This window comes from Bubalus kerabau, chromosome 20, assembly GCF_029407905.1.
Source record: "Bubalus kerabau isolate K-KA32 ecotype Philippines breed swamp buffalo chromosome 20, PCC_UOA_SB_1v2, whole genome shotgun sequence".
NCBI lineage: Eukaryota > Metazoa > Chordata > Mammalia > Artiodactyla > Bovidae > Bubalus > Bubalus kerabau.
Window position 1 is genome coordinate 31,072,992 of NC_073643.1, and position 19,222 is coordinate 31,092,213.

At 48.7% G+C, this 19,222-nt stretch overlaps 1 long non-coding RNA gene across 2 annotated transcripts in view; it reads left to right on the top strand.

Annotated features, from left to right (window-relative positions):
• LOC129634988 (uncharacterized) overlaps positions 1 to 19,222 on the top strand; it is a 370,413-nt gene that overhangs the window by 48,529 nt on the left and 302,662 nt on the right. Inside the window, exon 3 of one of the 2 annotated variants that reach the window (XR_008706042.1) lies at positions 4,162 to 4,276. The exons of the other annotated variant lie outside the window; for it this stretch is intronic. This is a non-coding gene — a long non-coding RNA (uncharacterized LOC129634988). The remainder of the gene's footprint in view (positions 1 to 4,161; positions 4,277 to 19,222) is intronic. 2 annotated transcript variants of the gene reach the window in all.

The window sequence follows — 19,222 nt, forward strand, 5'->3', positions numbered from 1 at the left end:
ACACATACTTCCTTTCTGTTTAATGGCTGCATCATTTTCCATTGAGCAGACAATACTTATAATTTACTCCAGCCCCAACTGCTGGACCAATGAGGTTCATTTTCATTTTCTCCTAATATAAATGAGGCCGGAACAAGCATCCCTCTGTATTTGTCTGACTCTTTCCTTAGGACAAATTCCTAGAAAGGAAATTGCTGCAATAAAAGTTCTGAGCATTGTTAAATTTCTCATGCCTACCGCCAAATTTCTCTCTAGAGAGTTCCCACTGGTTTATGCTCCCACCAGCAAGGAAGATGGCGTCTGCCTGTTGAGAGACTATTTCTGCTGGGGTGTCTGTGTAGGGGAGATGACTTGTTAAGCACGGTTCTCTGTACTTTGTGTAGACAAGGTCTGAGGTTGTCAGCAACTGTCTCGGCTGAGTAGAGAGCTACTCTCAGCCTTTCTCCACAGAAGTGACCATGTCTTGAAGATGATGCTGTGAGGGGCATGATACTCTGTTCAGTGACTGCTGATTCTGATTTTACCTAAGGGCGCTGCTTTCCTGTCTAGCTTCTCACTGGCCTTGATTACTTACTCATTAGAGAATCGAGATGCGCTTCTTCCCAAGAGAAAAGGAACGAGTTCTTTTAGGCTGTCAAGAGCGGTGTCACGGGCTGTCTCTCAGGAATGGAGTCCTGAGCTCTCAGGGGAAAGAAGCCAATCCTGGTTGCCAGTGGCTGAGGCTCTGAATATGGATCAGGTGACTCCTCCCCAGCGAGCCTCACCTCCTTTCTGCATTGTGCTCCCCCATGTCCTTGTGTTCCTGGGTCAGTTATCAAGTCGCTGAGTCCACAGGCCCTGTATGCATTTTCGTTTTATTTCTTACTAATTCCACAGGTGCCTCCTTGACCCCATGTTTCTGCCAAGCTGTGTTTCCTATGGTTTCCAGAAGAATCTGTAATGAATGACCCCAGCTTCTGGGTTTCTGCTTCTATTGTTCCCTCTGTCAGAATTTCTGTTCCCATCTCTGTCCATCCCATTTTTCATCCAGCCAATTCATAAGTATCCTTCCAAATTCAGCCTAAGAGAATTTGAATGGTCCGCCTTTGCATCTGGGTTGATGTTCCAGGCCCTGAACTGATGCCTCCAGTGAAGTAGCTCAGGCTGAGCTGGGGGAGCCCTGACTCTCACTGTTTCCTAGCTGTGTGACATTTGGCAAGTTAACTGACCTCGCTGAGCTTCAGTTTTTCTCTTCTGTAAAATGAGGTTTCCTGTTTGGCTTGTATATCATTCTTGGTTGCTTTGAAGAGCAAATGAATTCATAGAAGTCATCGTCATTTAAATTGCTAAAAATGCAATGTACTATTGTTATTAAAAAAAAAAAAAGAAGTCCTACTTTGGGTTTCTCTCAAAAAGCAGAGGGCTTCCCAGGTGGTACTAGTGATAAAGAATCCACCTGCCAATGCACGAGACCTAAGACACCTGGATTCAATCCCTGGGTTGGGAAGGTCCCCTGGAGGAGAGCACGGCAACCCACTTCAGTATCCTTGCCTGGGAAATCTCGTGGACAGAAGAGCCTGGTGGGCTATAGTCCGTAGGGTCACAAAGAGTTGGACAGGACTAAATCAACTGAGCTAAGAGCTTGTGTGCAGATAGTGTATTTTGATGATGTGGTTCTTGGGAAAGGGTGTGGGTGGGGGGCTGGAGACTTCAGCAGGGAAGGCTGGTAGGCCGGAATGCCTGGAAGAGGCCCCTGCTGTGGGCACATGATCTCTGGGGAGCAGATGAGAGCGCCTCAGTGTGGTCCACTCATGACAGAGGGGAGTATCCGTTCCTGCGTTGGCTAAGGTTGCCCCTGGGGGCAGCACTTAAACGTGCCTGGGGCCCCATGGCAGAGTTGCAGTGGAGGCTTCCAGTAAACAGCAGCCCCCCGTGCACTGACGTAAGGCACCCTTGCTTCAGGTGTTCAAGGTCCAAGTGTCTGACAGGACAGAAAGGTGGATGATAAGAATCGAAGACACCGAGTAAAAAATGTCTCACCCAGCCCCAAAGGCTGTCTCTGTCATCTGTGAATCCCCACTTGTGAGCGTGGTGCCTGGCACAGAGCAGACAGTAAACCAATGAGAAATGAGGAAAATCTTCCTGCTGAACTTGTTCACGGCCATCAGCTTCTGATCAGAGTGGCCAGAGGCTCTTATCCATGGTGCTTTTATACCTCTCTGGAGCCTGGAGGGAGAAGATTCTCTGATCATTGAGCAAGGCTGGTGGAGCTAATGACAATAAAGGGCTGGGTTAGATGAGCCTTTTCCAAATTCATCCTCCAGGGACCTTGTGGGCAAAATTGCAGGGATGGATGGGGTGGCTTGTGCATATCAGGAAATAGTCTCACTACCTAATTCCTGAGAATCATCTGAAACAGCAGCCATCAGCATTTGCAAAGCACAGACATTTGCCAGAGTGAATTCCCCCAAATTGGATCTCCTCCTCACCTCTTCATCCAGGGCAGTTCCACTTTCACCTCTTTGCTATTTTGAGTTTGTCTCAGTTGGGATTTGGAGAAGGCAATGGCAACCCACTCCAGTACTCTTGCCTGGAAAATCCCATGGATGGAGGAGCCTGGAAGGTTGCAGTCCATGGGGTTGTGAAGAGTCGGACACGACTGAGCGACTTCACTTTGACTTTTCACTTTCATATACTGGAGAAGGAAATGGCAACCCACTCCAGTGTTCTTGCCTGGAGAATCCCAGAGATGGCGGAGCCTGGTGGGCTGCCATCTATGGGGTCGCACAGAGTTGGACACGACTGAAGCGACTTAGCAGCAGCAGCAGCAGTTGGGATTTGGGTGCAAGCAACAGAAACCAACTTCTCTTAACTAAAGAGCAAAGAAATTTATTGGAAGCGTATGCAAACCCTAGATCTGTGGGCAAAGTCATTTGGGAAATAGAATTGAGCAAAGTAAAATAGGGCTATGTATTGCAGAACTTTTCAAAATCTTTAGTGTGCCAATGCAATTCTCAGAGGGGATATACAGTTTGTAAAGCTTTCTGAATGTATTTCTTGGATTCCAAAATGTGCTGAATGTAAGATGGATCAGCAGTTTAATAACAGATTTCTAGGATTCAAAACCAAAAAGGCAAACTATCACATCGGGCATACAAATGGATTTGAAGAAGCAACCTGCTTTCAGAACCCTGTTTATTTGTTTGAAGGCAACACATAAGTTCTCACTATACCAGGTACCACTTTAAGAAGTTTTATGTAAGTTAATCCTACCTTTTGAGGTTGGTATAGGGCTCAGAAGGGCTTGAGGATGTGCTGCTCTTACTGCTAGGGGTGGAATTGGCTGAGGGCCCCCGCCACTGAACTCTGAATCCATCTCTGTATTGGGCAGAGACCTCACTTTGTACGAGCTGTTGCCTCCAGTGACCCAGCGCATTGGGGTATAGAGACAGGCTCTTTCCTGGGTGATGCGTGATTCCTCACAGTTGATGGGGACTTAGGAACTCCTTAAAACTTTGCCAAAACTTTCTTAGAGTGGCCCTGCAATCTGAGGTCTTTTCTTTCTTTCCTCTCTCTCTTTTTTTTTTTTTTGCAGGAATTCAGTCTGCTTGGAGGTTTCACAGCATTTCTAGCCTCCTGCAGCCTCTTCCCACACTCTCACAGCTGTTTCCCTCATACACATCTCATCTTGGCATCTGCTTCTTGCAGAACCTCCCTGAACACAGTTGGATCATTTGCTTCATTCTCAATTTGTGGCTGGGAAAGCTGAGGCTCAGAGTGGTTAAGTTACTTGACTGAGGTCACACAGCTAAAAGGAGGAAGAACTGATCATCAAACCCAGTTTGTCAATTTTCAGAGTGCATGCTTGTAACCACTTCATCACACAACTTCTCATTTCATTCTTTTAAAAATCTTTATCCATTTATTTGGCTGTGCCGGGTCTTAGTTGCAGCATGTGGGATCTTTAGTTCTAGTATATGAACTCTTAGTTGAGGCATGTAGAATCTAGTTCCCTGAACAGGGATTGAACCTTGGCCCCCTGCACTGGGAGTGCAGGGTCTTAGCTACCAGACCACCAGGGAAGTCCCTCTCATTTCATTATAATATGTGAAAAATAAGAAAGCACATCAGAAGTATCTAGAAAGTGAGATATTGGATAACAAGATTTTTTTTTTTGTACAGCATCTTGTAGGACGAGGATTCAAGGAGCTGTGCCCTGGGAAAGGCTGGCACACTGCTTTGCCACACGCATCTGTTGGTAGGGACCAGTTCTCATCAACAGACAGGAAGGACGCAGGTGAGGAGGAGCCCTCCACGACTGTCCTGTGCGCCTGTCGACTGTGGCCTTGGAGAAGTATAGGAAAGACCCTGTCACACACTTGATCTTTGTGTGGGTCCTTAGCTTAATTTTGCCATCTACATGTCTGTTAGATTCTAAAGAGCCTGCCACTGTGCTGTGGCAGGAAGGCTGCTGCCTCGGGGGCCAGATGGCCTGAGTTTCCAGCCATCACCAAGCAGTGCCAGGGCCCTGGTAAATCAATGAGTTTCTCTCCCCTTGCTTCCCTCATTTGTACAAAAGTGATGGGATGAGATGGAGGCTTTTCAAACAGCGCCCTTTCAGGCCTCAGAGGCCCTTTGGAGAAAACACAGAAGCCACTGTGAGCAAGCACAGGAGGGAGGCGCCCTTGCCCAGTCTCCTCCATTTCAACACCGAGTCTCCACTTTTATCCACTTTAAATATTGGGATGAGGTGAGGATCTGTAGGCATTATTGGTTGTAAGTATCAGAAAGCTGAGTCTCCTAGCCAAACGGAAAGAAAAATGTATTAAGAGGATCTTAGAGCCAGGGATAGTTATTCAAAGACTCAGTAAGAGGCTGGAGGACCAGGCTTGGGATTGGGATGATAACTGAGAGAGTCTGAGAAGGCTTTCCACCATCATGAAGACTGCTTTCCAATCAATATGCCTGCCCTAGGTTTCTTGTTCAAGACTGACTCCGGAAAGAAGATGTCCAGTTGACTAGGCTGGCTTCTAAGACAGAAAGGAAAGACGTTGTCTCTCAGAATTCCAAACTGGGCAGGGGGTCACTTAAGAGTCTTTCCAACCAAGATGTCACAAATTGGCACAAAGTATTTCTCAAGAGGTAAAGAAAGTTCTTTAAGGAGCAGGACTGAATACCAAATACCCCCTGTATGCGTGAGGTTTTGCTTGCAGAAGAGTTCCACCATTAATCCATGTGAAAGGCACTGGCTAAGAGCCGTTCCTGCATGACACTCTGAGCCGTTCATCCCGTCCAGCCGTCTGGGTTTCAGTTGGGAGAGGAGGGAGCAGAAACTCTCTTGTTTTTGGCCACAGAACTGCCACGCGTGCCCCTGAAAGCCTCACCACCCCTGCCAGCTGCTGGGGAGAGGGCAGGAGAGCAACTGTCTGGGCTCAGGTTTCCCCGAGAAAGAAGAGCTGGAGACTGAAGGCTTGCATGCAGGTAGTTTAATTTGGGCATTGACCCCAAATCAGTCAGGGACAGGGGATGAGGGAATGTAGGGGTACATTACTGAGGTAGTCATCACTGGGAACCATCAACTGGCAAGGGTCCTCTGAGGAGTCATGTAGAACAGCACCCAGAATCATCGAGCTGCAGTACAGAAGAGGGAAGTGCTGCCAGCCTGACTTTGGTGCCTTTCATTCGAGGGTCAAGGTTGCCCCTGGTGCGTGGGCAGGCTTGTGCTTCCCAGTCTGGTGAACAGCCGAATGGCTGGGTGGGTTCCCGCACAATGTGGCAGCTGGGAATCCCCGGGGTGGAAAGTGGAGAAGAGGGGCTGCTGCTGAGATCAGCTGTGGTCAGGTCCACCTGGGCCCAGGTGATTGCTGTAGCCTCAGCTGGAGGCACAGGTGGCCGGGAAGGATGCGGGGCAGATGCGGGGCAGGGCACAGGAGGTGTCCCATACCAAACTCCTTGGTACTTGCCCGAGCGGCATCTCCCTGAGGCCGATGTGCACACAAAGTACCTGATGTCAGGGTAGCCTGGGGCTCACCCAGCGGGGTCTGCACGCTGGCAGGTGGGGGCTCTGGCCCATGAGGAAGGTGCCACCTTTGACTGGCTGCACAGCAGAGTGCTTCTCACTGTTCAGTGGCAGATGTGTCCCTGGGGACCTCACACTGCTTTCCCAGCACCTTTACATTCTTCAAAAGGCAGCACGTTTGCAGAATGTACTCAGAGGATGAAATTTGCATCCTGCTCCCTGTTCAAGCAAGCTCTGCCCCAGGGGGAAACTCAGCAGGCTCTGCCCCAGCGGGGAAGATCAGTGCTCTCCATCAGGGGCCTGCCGTCCTCAGGGACAGTGTTGGGGGTAAGCGCCGGCCGGGCCAGGTCACCAAATGCTCAAGCGGGCAGGGTTCCTGGTTTTGGCTCCAGCTGCTGAGAGCAGGGGAGGAGGTTGAGTTTGGCACCTGGTTTGGACCCCCGCCAAACTGTCCAAAGCTCGCGGGAGAGGAGGGTCCCGGGAGCTTTGTTGTTTGAACTCAGTGGTGTTTAGAGACTCCAAATGGCTTCACTGGAGGCCTGAGTTATTTTTATAAGTTTTTATTTTTAAAGTCCACTGGCCTCTGGCTCTCCTCCGAGTGGAGACAAGAAAGAGGTCAGCCTCTCTTCTGGCACAACCACTCCAGCTGAAGTCTGGCATTTTTACCCTCGATGGGAGAGATTGCTATTAGTACAATTCTGCTTTCAGTGATATTCATATATAATTGTTCTACTTAACAATATTTATCAGGTCCAACAACAGGCACTGTGCTAAGAGCTTAATGTCCCTTCTTTCATGTCACTCTATTTAACTCCCTGCATCCTTCAGATCTTCATTGTCCCTTCCATGGGGACATCTGCTTTGACTCTCCTGTGCTCCCCACCCCTCCATCATAGGCTCTCATCACACCACACACTTTCCCTTTGAGGCCTTATCTCCATTGACATTTTGCTTTTACTTGTGTTATGCGTGTACACTTTCTAAGTCATTTTAGTCCTGTCTGACTCTTTGTGACCCCATGGACTGTGGCCTGCCAGGCTCCTCTGTCCACGGGATTCTCCAGGCAAGAATACTGGAGTGGGTTGCCATGCCCTCCTCCAGGGGATCTTCCTGACACAGGGGTCAAACCTGCATCTCCTGCAGCTCCTATGTTGCAGGTAGATTCCTCACCACTGAACCGCCAGGGAAGCCTTTTATTTGTGTAACTTTTCTGTAAATGTCTGTTTCCTATGCTGGAAAGAGACCTCGATGCAACCTGCTGCTCACTTCCACTCTGCACTCTGAGCACAGTGCTCAGTCCATAGTGGACACTCAGTAGGAGTGAATGAAGAATGATTGAGTAGCCTTACCAGAGCCCTGCAACGTGGATTTTACCCTGAGGCTCAGAGAGGCTCATCGCTGGCTCAGGGTCACATAGCTAGTGAAGGGAGAGGCAGGATTCAAATGTGGGGCTGTCTGGCTTCAAGAGCAGACCTTCAGCATCACGCCCTGCTGTCTTCCAGTGTCCAGGTGCATTTTTTCTCTTCCCCTGCCGTATCCCTCCTGTGAAGGGCAGAGGGGTCCTGTCCCTCTCTCCGGCCCTCTTGTTTTACCTTCTGGCCCCTCTCCCCTAGGGGCCTGGCACTCAGCCCTGTGCCCCCTCCAGCTGTGAGTCCTGCCCTCTGCAAATGCCTTCCATAATGCTCGGCGGGCTCTTGGCTGCCAGCGTGGGTGCCCATCTGCTGAGATGGCGTGGTGCCCGCTCACAAGATGGCATGCTATTTTTACCCCACTTAGGTGCCAAGCCAGCCAGATGTTTTTCAGCAGCGCAGGGAAGCTGAGCATTGCTGGGGCATGGAAGGAGGCTTCCAGATGTCAGCTCCTTGGGGGGCTCTGGGACCTGGCAGAGGAAAGGCTGTGCCTTGGGAGTGGACACTCCCAGGAAGTTTCCCGTTCCTGGTACTGTCTGCAGCCCCGGCAGCACGTGACACACTGGCTGCCGGCTACGGGCACGTGCCGGGGCTCAGATAGGTCTGCCCCAGGGAGGAAGTGCCCTGGGTCAGCATTCCCAGGCCTTATCTCAGGCGGGGGCCCAGCTTAGTGATGGCTGGAGCGCTTCCCTTCCACAGCTAACTGGCTGCCTGGAAAATTCCAGGTTTGGCTGGCTGCTTTGAGGGACTGGCCAGATTAGGCCAAGTCCAGACAGTTGTGAGCATCAGCTTTCCCTCGGCACAAATGGATCCAGTGGTCTGGCGATGTTAAGCCCTGCTCTCTCCTTCCTGTGAGGGCTTGGCCCTCAGTTGCGGTATAGCCCCCACATAACAGCCAATTAGAGACAGGGTGTGTGGGTCTGACCCCGCTAGCTCGGCTCCCTGCTCTCCGAGCTGCTCCAGTCCTCACCTGTGACACCTTGAGCAAGTCCCAAACTCCCTGAGCCTCAGTGACCTCACCCAGGGAACCTCCAAGACCCCTCCCGTAGCTCTGGGGGTACCAGTGGTGCCAACTGTCTGTAGTGACCTCTTCCCAGGACCAGCCATTCTCAGAGCTGCAGCCAAAGAGCATACTGTAATTCCTCAGAGAGGCACGCAAATCTCACACTCAGACACGAAGCCCATTTTCTCGCCCTTGGGGACTATTTCCAAACCTTCAAACCACCTATGAGAGGTTGCCCCCCGGTTCATGTTTCTGGACAAAAGACCTCATGCTCCATGAAGGGCTGGGGTTCACCTGCAAGGAGATGAAATGTTTGCAATGGTGGCAACCGAGCTGAGAAAACCAGACCTCGGGAGGGGTCCTCGCACCTGATTGACTCGCCTGGCAGCCCTGAGCCTGAGAGATGTCTGCCCTGTTGGGCCCCAGGTGGGGGCTGCTCACACTTGAATGTGCATTTCAGGCACCTGCAGATCTTCTTAAAAGGCAGATTCTGATGGTAAGTCTGGAGTGGGCCTCCAGAGTCTGTGAGGTAGGCAGAGGAATGGCCCCTCAAAGACGTCCACGTCCAAATCCCTGGAATCGGTGGATATGCAAGTGACATGGCAGAGGTGAATCAGGGTTGTGGATGGAATTAAGGCTGCTCATCAGCTGACCTAGAGATAGGAGAATACTCTAGATCAGCAGTCCCCAACCTTTTTGGCCCCAGGGACTGGTTTCATGGAAGACAATTTTTCCATGGACCAGAGTGGGGGAGGAGGTGCTTTTGGGATGATTCAAGGGCATTCAATTTATTTTGCACTTTATTTCTATTATTATTACATCAACTCCACCTCAGATCATCAGGCATTAGATTCCAGGGATCGGGGACCCCTGTTCTAGAATATGTGGGTGGGCCCAATGACATCACATTCCTGTGTGTATGCTCAGTCGCTTCAGTCATGTCCAGCTCTTTAAGACCCCATGGACTATACCCCTCCAGGCTCCTCTGTCCATGGAATTCTCCAGGCAAGAGTACTGGAGTGGGTTGCCATTTCCTTCTCCAGAGGATCTTCCCAACCTAGGAATTGAATCCATGTCTCCCGTATTGCAGGCAGATTCTTTACCAGCTGAGCCGCCAGAGAGGCAATGATATCACAAGGGCTTTTAAATGTGAAGGGGCCAGGTAGAAGCAGAGGTGAGAGTGGGGAAACGTCAGAAGGAACCAATGTGCTGTTTCTGGCCTTGGAAACATTATGTGGGGAGCCATGGCCCAAGGACTGTGGGCAGCCCTGGAAGGTGGAGAGTAAAAGCCTGGAGGCTCCAGAAGCAATACCACCTCACCAGCAGCTTGGTTTTCGCCCATGAGATCTTCAGACTCCTGACCTCCAGAACAGTAAGGCAATATCTTTGTCTTGCTTTGGGCTACTTAGTTCATGGTAGTTTGTTACAGTAGCAAGAGGACTTGGATGTGGGAGAGAGCTGTTTGCTGGCTTCCATGGAAGCTTCTCATAACCTTGTTTGGTCTCCTTCCCCTGTTCCTCCCTAGACAGAGATTATTTGAGGTCCCTTGGGTGTCTCTTGGCCTCTTGATGTGTTCCAAGTCAGGGGATTTCCTGGTTTGTGGACTACAGCTTCCCCCAAGAGAGAGCTGGGGGCATTACTGTAAGGCCCCGATACTCTTGTGGGTGCTGTCTGGCACCCAAATATGTGAGGCCACATGCAAATTACATTTCTCAGATGTTATGCAGCTGCCATGAATAGGCTAGTATTGGAGGGAGGTGATTTGGAAAAGAGGCTTGGCCCTCTGGTTCAAATCTGAACTCTCTCGGGACCCATGTGTCCCTATGTGATCTGGCCCCTCCCTCCTCCTCCAATCCTACCTTGCTCATTTCTCCGCATCACATGGTAAGTAAGCTCCAGTCTTTGTTGCCTCGGTATCTCCCTGCTCATGTCAAAAGTTACCTTCTTGGGGGGCCCCCTCCCTCATGCCCTGAGCATGCCCACCTGTTACCCTTTCTTATGGCTCCAGTGTGTTTTTCTTTTAGTGTTGATGACAGTTCGTAGCTACATATTTATTGGAAGCATTGGTTTGTTTATCATCTGTCTTTCTGTCTGCATTGAGTTCAGCACGGGCAGGGCCAGGGGAGTTTGGGTTCGCCTGTATCCTGTGTTCTCACACATTGTGTGCTTAATACATGTTTGACTAATAGATGAATGGATCTACCTCTAGCCCCCCATGACAATTCCACAATGTGTCCACTTTCCTCAGTGCTCTGAGGCTCAAACTCAGGGTTACCCCCGTCTCCTGGAACACTGGTCCTCGAGCCCCACCTGTGAAACTGGAGCCCCATGACCAACGACCCTGGTCCCTGTTTTCCTTCATGTCTCCTTTCCCCTTTTCCATTTCTCCTCTCCATCCTCACGGTTCATCTCTGCCTCGAGGAGAATGAGCTTTGCTACTCTCCTCTGTGTGATTGGTTGTCCCCTAATGGAAAAAAAAAAAAAAAGCTGCAGGCTTGGTGCCTGGCATCCTTTCTTCCATTTTAATCTCAAGTCAGTGGGGCTTTTGTATGGCATGAAGCTGAATACTAGTATTTACTTTTGTTTTATCCCAGAGCTTGCCTGGCTTGTGTGAGTCCTGGCAGCTGCTGGAAATATTCTGCTTCTGGTCTTGCATCTCATCCTGGTGGGAGAGGCCTGGGCCGAGAACACAGGACCTGACTTCCATTGTAACAGGCAGGAATCGCAAGGATCAGCCCCACGTGGACAGAGTGTTATGAGTGGGAGACGTGCCTCAAGCTACCAGGGAGCAGAGGTCCCTGGAGAAGTTTGGGGCAGAGATGACCCTGTCCTTTGGGACTGATGTGAGCACAGTGGGGTCTGGAGGTGGGAGATGGGCAAGATCCAGCCACCGGGACCCAGGTTGACTGCTGGCTTGGGTTTACTCTTTATACCCTGTCATCCACATTTCACACCATGAGTGGGAATAGCTGAACATCTCAAATCCTTATAGATGAAGAAACTGAAACTCAGGGAGGTTAAGTAACTCATTCAAGGTCATACATTCAGACCATGAATCCCAGTCTGACTGACTGTGGATCTTTCGTGCTCCTATTGCCTGTGCTTCCTCCTGTGCACTTGAAGATGTCCTACTATGCTCTCCAGGTGTTTGTTCATGTCAGTTCCTTCAGAGGGATGCTTCGTCTGGCTTGGGGCTCCTGGAGGAGGCACCCTATATGGATGTGCATGCGGAGGGCTGAATAGTACCCATTTGAGCACTGCCTTCTCAGCGTCCATTCCTCCTGCTTCCAGTAATAATGCCTGGTTTGGAGAGGAACGAGGGGCAGGAATGGGCTTCCCTGGTGGCTCAGAAGGTAAAGAATCTGCCTGCAATGCAGAAGACCTAGGTTCCATCCCTGGGTCAGGCAGATCCCCTGGAGAAGGGAATGACTATCCACTCCAGTATTCTTGCCTGAAGAATTTCATGGACAGAGGAGCCTGGTGGGTAGTCTGTTGGGTCACAAAGAATCGGACATGACTGAGTGACTAACACACACTCGGGGGCAGGGATAAGCCACTTATTACTAATTCTCAGTCCTTATTGTTTATAGATCCTAAACATAGCTCCAAGCATGGAATATTGGGCCCAAGCCTAAGTCGGTCCATGCATCCCATGCTTCTGATCACAGGTCAAGATGGTCACATGTCCTAAGCAGATTTCATCACAATAGAACTAAAAATTTTTGAGAGGGTATCAGAAAAGTTTTGGGCTCTATTTAGCTGGATTTGGACCTTGTGGAGTTGAGGTTGGTACCATGGTAACCATATTGTCACCACGAGGGGAGAGTCTGGAGTGTAAGGCTAAAGTGGAGGATGGCTAGAAATTGAGTCTCCAAATCATGGTTTGATCATTGATCCAGCTGTACCTGAAGCTAATCCTACCTATATGAACCAGTAAATTCCCTTTTTGTTTGTTTAAGCCTGAGTCATTTTTTCCTGTCACTTCTAATGGTGACAGCCCTAGCCAATATAAGTAAGGTAGGGGGTGGCCACACAGTGCCAGCTGGGAAAAGAAGTGCAAAGAGAAACATGTTGTGAGCCTGAAAGTGTGGGAGCGAGAACGTCTCTGTATCTAAGTTCATGATATGTATCCAACTGGAAAAAGACTATACTGTGTTAGAGCTTGCCTATCCTGCCGCACAGGAGGCTGAACAAGTTGAAACTTCTTGCTCAGAACAGTAGTGTCCTGGAGTATTAATAGGTGTTTCGCTAGGGAAGGGATTGTGTGGTCCAACAAATTTGAGAAACATGGGAGCAAACAGAGAGATAAAGGATTCACTACCAGACCTCTTGAAGCCTTTAAAATGCTAACATGCATTGTCAGCTCCAAGGAGAAGAGAGAGAATGTGTGTGTGTTTCCAGAACTTACTTCTCTTGAAGCATCTCATGGGACTAATGTTGCGAAGAATATTTTGGAAAACATTGGCTTAGAGAACAATTACTGTGCAGGTTTCAGGGAGGTTACTTTCCAGAATGAAAAAGTTCTGCAAAGGCATGAGTGCTTATCTAGATGTGCTTAGGGCTGGGGCCTAGCCCTAAGCACATGGGAAAGGGGGTTCGTTTTTGATTCAAGGGCCCCAGAAATACTTTGTATTTTTACAACCAGCAACAGGATTGAAATTCTTATGAGTAAGGGCAAAGTTTGAGCTTGGAGGAAATCTTCAAGAAATTCCTCTTGAACTGTAAATGCAGAATTGCTTGGAGGCCATCTCTAGTTTACATTCATGCATTTATTCATTCAGCACTTATTTATTGAATACCTAGTATGTGCCAAGTACTGTTCAAGGTGCTTGGGATCCATCAGTCAGACAGAAATTCCTGCCTCTGTGGAGCTTAAATTCTAGCAGCTGGAGGCAGACAGTCAAGTAAATATATTTGTGGATTGTATGTTATGGGGTTAAAGAGGAACAGCAAGGAGCTAGTGCAGCTGGATAGGGTGAGTCAGGGAGAGAGGGTTGATGCTGGGGGAGGTGACTGTGGGGCCAGGTCATGTAGAGCCCTGGAGGACTTTAGCTTTCACCTTGACTGGAATGAGCAGCCTTTCATTTGTAAAGGAGGGTTCCGGCTGCTTTGTTACAACTTGAATGCGAAGGCCCAGGGTGAAAGCTGGGTGACCAGGGGTGAGGCTTTGCATTTCGCAGGGGAGAGCTGCTGGGTGGAATAGTCTAGCACTGTAAACAGGCGGAGGTGGGGAGCAGTCATTGGATACTGGCTGCGTTTTAGAGATGAAGCCAGCAGACAGACCGTCCTGAAAGATAGAAGGTGGGGAAAGAGAAAGAGAGTTGAATCAAGGCTAACTTTTGGTCCATGGAAATGGAAGGATGAAGTTGTCATTAATGGAAATGGCTAGGTTTGCGCTGTGTCTAGAAAAAAAAATGAAGCCAGTGTTTAAAAATTGGGAGATTTAAAAAAAAATCCATATCTCCAATCTCTCTTGAAAAATGAAAACATCTGGCAAAATGAGGCCCACCTTCTACCTGGCTTCCCCTGGGTTGGCATTTGCTGGCTGACCCTTGCTTAGGAGGATCTAGTTTTGTCATTTAGATCACCCACCTGGCCCCTTAGGGGTTTCAGTGGGAGAATCTAGGGATGGGTAATCAGTGGCACAGTGGCTCTTAAACTTGAGCGCGTGTAAGAACCACCCACAGGGCTTGTTAAGATAGTTCTCTGGACGCACCTGTAGAACCTTGGATATGGGAGATCTGGAGTAGGCCCGAGAACCTGCAATTCTTCTAACATCTCAGGTGATGCTGATGCCCCTGACCCATGGACCACTCTTTGAGAGGCATTGAAGGAGCACGTTTTCCCCATAGCATCCCTTCTCATACGCTGTGAATGAGGTTCTCAGATGTTCTGGGAATGGCCTGTAAGATATGTTTTCATGGGATTGGGAGGGTGGTGGCAGCTCTGTTGGGGACAGTCTAATTAGCCAGGAGGTCTTTTGAGATTTGGGACCACTTCAGGGCTTGTCAGGGGTGCCAGAGGTGCATTTGACTTGCTTCTTTGTTTTTGGCAAAAGCTGGCTTTTCTGGGTGAGGTCAACAGCAGTTGAGACAGAATGTTTAAGACCCAGAGGAAGATCAGAATCCAAGAGAAAGATGAATTCCCTGCAGCCTGCCCAAACTGCTTGCACAAGCCTTCTCCTTATTTATTTCAATTAAGCTCCAAGTTCATCATGTAGCCCCAGTGCCCACTCTTCTGCAGGGACAAGAGACATCACATTTCCATCTGCTCCTCCAGCTTTGAGAGCTCAAGAGAGAGGCCAGGGGCCACTTCAGCACTGGTCTCCCAGTTTTCCCCAAGCACATGAGGCTGGAGAAGATTCTTGAGTCCCTTGAAGCTCTTCCAGATAAAGGATGGGAATCTGGCCTGCATTTGAGGGGCAGGAGTGTGAGAGCAGGACAAGCAACTTTTGCTTTTTCTCCTCACAAAAAAAATCTCTCTGTACATCTGGTTTGCGTTTTTCTCTTGGCTTCTGCCAGAAACAATCGTGCAAACAGAACACAGCCCGAGACTGAAAGAGTCTGTCCATTCCTCTGGAATTCTCCATCTGTCTGGTTGGGCCTCATATTAAGATTTGAGGAATTCCTTAATGTGAAGTCATCAAGCTTTAAAAATACTGCAGGCAGTCTTTGGTTTCCCAGTGGTTTCTCACCTTCAAATGTTGGCCTCAGACTCTCTGTTGCCCTAGAATGGCCTCCTCACCCATGCCTATCATGATCCAATATTGATCACACTCTTTTGTTGTTTTTGTTGGGCTATACTATGTCTTGGTTAGAGTGAGCAGGATGAGTAGTTGCTACCATCTTGGTTTGGTTTTTTTAAATACTTAAAAAAATTTTTTTTTTTAATTTATTGCTGCATCTAGTCTTAGTTTTGGGCTTCCCTGGTGGCTCAGATGGTAAAGAATCCGCCTGCAATGCAGGAGACCTAGACTCAATCCCTGGGTTGGGAAGATCCCCTGGAGGAGGGCATGGCAACTTACTCTAGTGTTCTTGCCTGGAGAATTCCCACGGACAGAGGAGCCTGATGGGCTATAGTCCACGGGATCATAAAGACTGGACACGACTGAGCACTAAGCACATCCACAGTCTTAGCTACAGCATGTAGGCTCAGCAGTTGCAGTGTAGGCTTAGCTGCCCCCTTGTGTCTTAGATCTTAGTTCCCTGACTAGTGACCTAACCCATGTCCCGTGTGTTACAAGGTAGATTCTTAACCACTGAACCACCAGGCAAGTCCCCAGTTGCCACCATCTTGAGATTGAGAATCTGTATGAAAGAAGAGTGATGAGTAGTGGAGAATATGAAGCAGTGCTTCTCTAATATCTGTAAAGGACCCATCATTTTCTGTTTATCATCAATCATTGATCAATACATGGCCCTCCTGTGTGTACATGATTTGTGTGTACTTCCTACCATATAAGTTGGGTCATACTTGAACCCATCCAAAGCCTGTTCAATGAGTTGAATCTACTGATCACTTACTTGCTTGTCACAGCCATGTCAATCTGCAATAGAAGTTTCTAAACACTTACATTCTATAGGTTGATATGGAAACAAAACAATCTGTTCATGGCCCAGCACTGGTCTCTATTAAGGACAAGAGAGGGTATTAGGAGAGAGAATAACAGAGGCCTTATCCAGACTGGACTAGCAGTGGAAGTGAGACCTGAAAGATGAGGAGGGACACCTGAGGGGGAAGTGGAGGGACAAGTGTTTCTGGAAAGGAACAGCATGTGTCAGAGTTCAGAGGAGGGAAAAAGTTATAGTTTGTCATGGAAAGGAAAGAGTTGTGTGGACGGTGTTGAGAACCGGGTGTTGTTCAGAAATGGAATGCAGAGTGACGGAGCAAGGCTGGGGGAATGATCTTTTCCCATGTTCATTTTAAGAAGGTCCTTCTGGTTGTAACTAGAGCATTTTTCACAGGTCGGGGTTTCAGGGTGAAGGCTGGCATGAGTGGAAGAGGGAAGAAGCTTTAGGAGCTACTAAGATTTGGCTGTGCATTCCTTTGCTGGGGTACTGTATCACAGACTGGATGACATAAAGCAATAGAAATTTACCTTATTGTTCTGGAGGCTAGAAATCCAAAATCAAGGTGTCCACAAGGTTGGTTCCTTCTGAGAGCTGTGAGGGAGTCTTTTCCATGCCTCTTGCCTATCTTCTGGGGATTTGCTGGCTGGTAAGGAAATGGCAACCTACTCCAGCGTTCTTGCCTGGAGAATCCCAGGGACGGGGGAGCCTGGTGGGCTGCCAGATGTCTATGGGGTCGCACAGAGTCGGACACGACTGAAGCGACTTAGCAGCAGCAGCAGACCTTTATTTATTTACTTTTGGGAAAAAGTAAATAAATTTTTGCTGGGTCTTCATTGCTGCTCATGGGCTTTCTCTAGTTGTGGTGAACAGGAGCTACTCTTCATTGCTGTGTGTGAGCTTCTCATTCCAGGGACTTCTGATATAGAGCACAGGCTCTAGGGCACGCGGGCTTCAGTAGTTGCAGCATATACACTCCAGTAGTTGCGGCTCCCAGGCCCTAGAGCACAGGCTCAGTAGTTGTGGCCTAGGGGCTTAGTTGCTCCATGGCATATGGGATCTTCCCAGACCATGGATTGAACCCACGATTCCTGCATTGGCAGGCAGATTCTTAACTGCTGAGCCACCAGAAAAGCCCTGGCTGGTGATTGCTGATGGTCCCTGGCTTTTGCTGCATCACTCTGATCCCTGCCTTCATCTTCCCACAGTGCTCCTTCGAGCATCTGTCTCTGTGTCCAGATACCCCCTTTTCAGGACACTTTATAAATGGTGTGGGTCTTGCTAGATTTGGACCCCACCTAGTAACCACATCCTATCTTCATCATCTACAAAGACCCTATTTCCAATAAAGGTCTAAGTCACAGACATTGGAGTTTTGAACTTCAACATTGTTGCTGAGATACAGTTTAACCAAGAACAAAATAAGAGAGGGGCTGTTTATACCAGGGAGTTGGTAGGAGCCAGGGGGCAAGTAGAATGGATTTAGGAGATATTTTACAGTTAAACTCATCAGGCCTGGGTGATTGATGAAATGTGTGGAGTGAGGGAGAGGAAAAAGATCAGAGCTATGCCTCTCAACTTTTCATGGGAGATCACATAGAGCTCTTAGACGTAGATTCTCATTCAGGAGGTCCAGGCAGGTCTGGAGATTCTGCACATCTTATGAGTTCCAAGGTGATGCCAGCGCAGCTGGTTCATGCATATGCCCTGAGGGGTGAGTGCTTACAGCTTCATTCTCTAGCACTGAAGTCACTAACCCCTGTGACCATTGGGGGCTTCAGTAAGCACTGAGATGTGCTGGAAGTATAAAGATTTGGTATGAAAGAAAGATGGCAAACATCAATTAGTATATTTTTATTATTGTTGAACTAATATTTTGAATTATGTAGGGCTCAAATAAGATAGAAGATTAAAATGATTTCAGTTTGTTCCTTTTTACCCTTTTCTGTGTGGCTGCTAAAAAAATTAAGTTTAAAAAACTTAGAGATATGGCTCACATCACTGGCATCCCTTGGAGATAACTGCAGGTTTGATTCCAGTCCGCTGCAATACAGCGAGTATCGCAACATGGAAAGTCTCATAAATGTTTTGGTTTTCTGGTGCATATAATAGTTATATTTACACTACACTGTAGTCTATTAAATGTACAAAACTGCTGCTGCTGCTTCTAAGTCATTTCAGTCGTGTCCGACTCTGCGTGACCCCACAGACGGCAGCTCACCAGGCTCCTCTGTCCATGGGATTCTCCAGGCAAGAGAACTGGAGCGGGGTGCCACTGCCTTCTCCGAGTGTACAAAAGTGTTATGTCTAAAATGATAATGTACATGCCTTAGTGTAAAAATATTTCATTGCTAAAAAATGCTAAACATCCTCTGACAATGCAGGGTTGCCCAAACTTTCAGTTTGTTAAAAAGAAAATGACAAAACACCCCAAACCTATCTGTGAAGCACAATAGAGGAAAGCACAATAAAACAGGGTGTGCCTGTGTATTCCATGATATGTGTCTGTTGGCCAGCCCTGGCTTAGAGGGCTTGTCCTTGAAGTCATATTTCTTCCTTCCCAAAGCCTCCTGACCATTCCAACTGAGGGAGGTGTTTCTTACAGGCACTTTTCTTTAGAAACTATTTACACGTCACTTAGCATCTGTGGCTCAGCCCTGTAGTCACTTGGGTCTGTGTAAGTTCTTCACTTGGGTTCTCAAGCTCCTCAAGGGTTAGGGCTCAGCTCTGAGTCTCCTACATGACCTGTTACTCCCTTACTAAGATGATGACTGTTGACCGGGCACATGCTGAGGAGGCAGGTGTCTCTGGGGGCTACACGGGTGCTCTCTGGGGATCTGACTGAATGCTGCAAGTAGAGGCCAGGGTGGAGCTAGGCTCCTGGACCCCAGTTTACGGGGTTTGGCAGAACCTTCAAGAGCCACTCACAGGCTGAAAGAACACCGTTCCCACGACAGACAAAGACCAGGAACTGTGGCCTCTGAGGAAGGGATTTCCAGGTGCCTCCATCCTTTTTACTTAGCCTTAAGGCAAGCGCTGAGCCACCTTCTCCGAGGGGGTGGGGGCGTTGCATGAAAAGGCCAGGGCCCCATGGGCAGGGTCCTCTCTCCCCTCCTTCTCCCTTCTCTGAGGCCAGAGAGCGCTGGGAGCAGAGCACAGCCCTTGGGAAGAGGCCCAGCCATCCCTCTCTCCATCCTCAATCCTAACTCTTCCCTGCCTCCCACCTGGCAGCTTGACAGGGTGT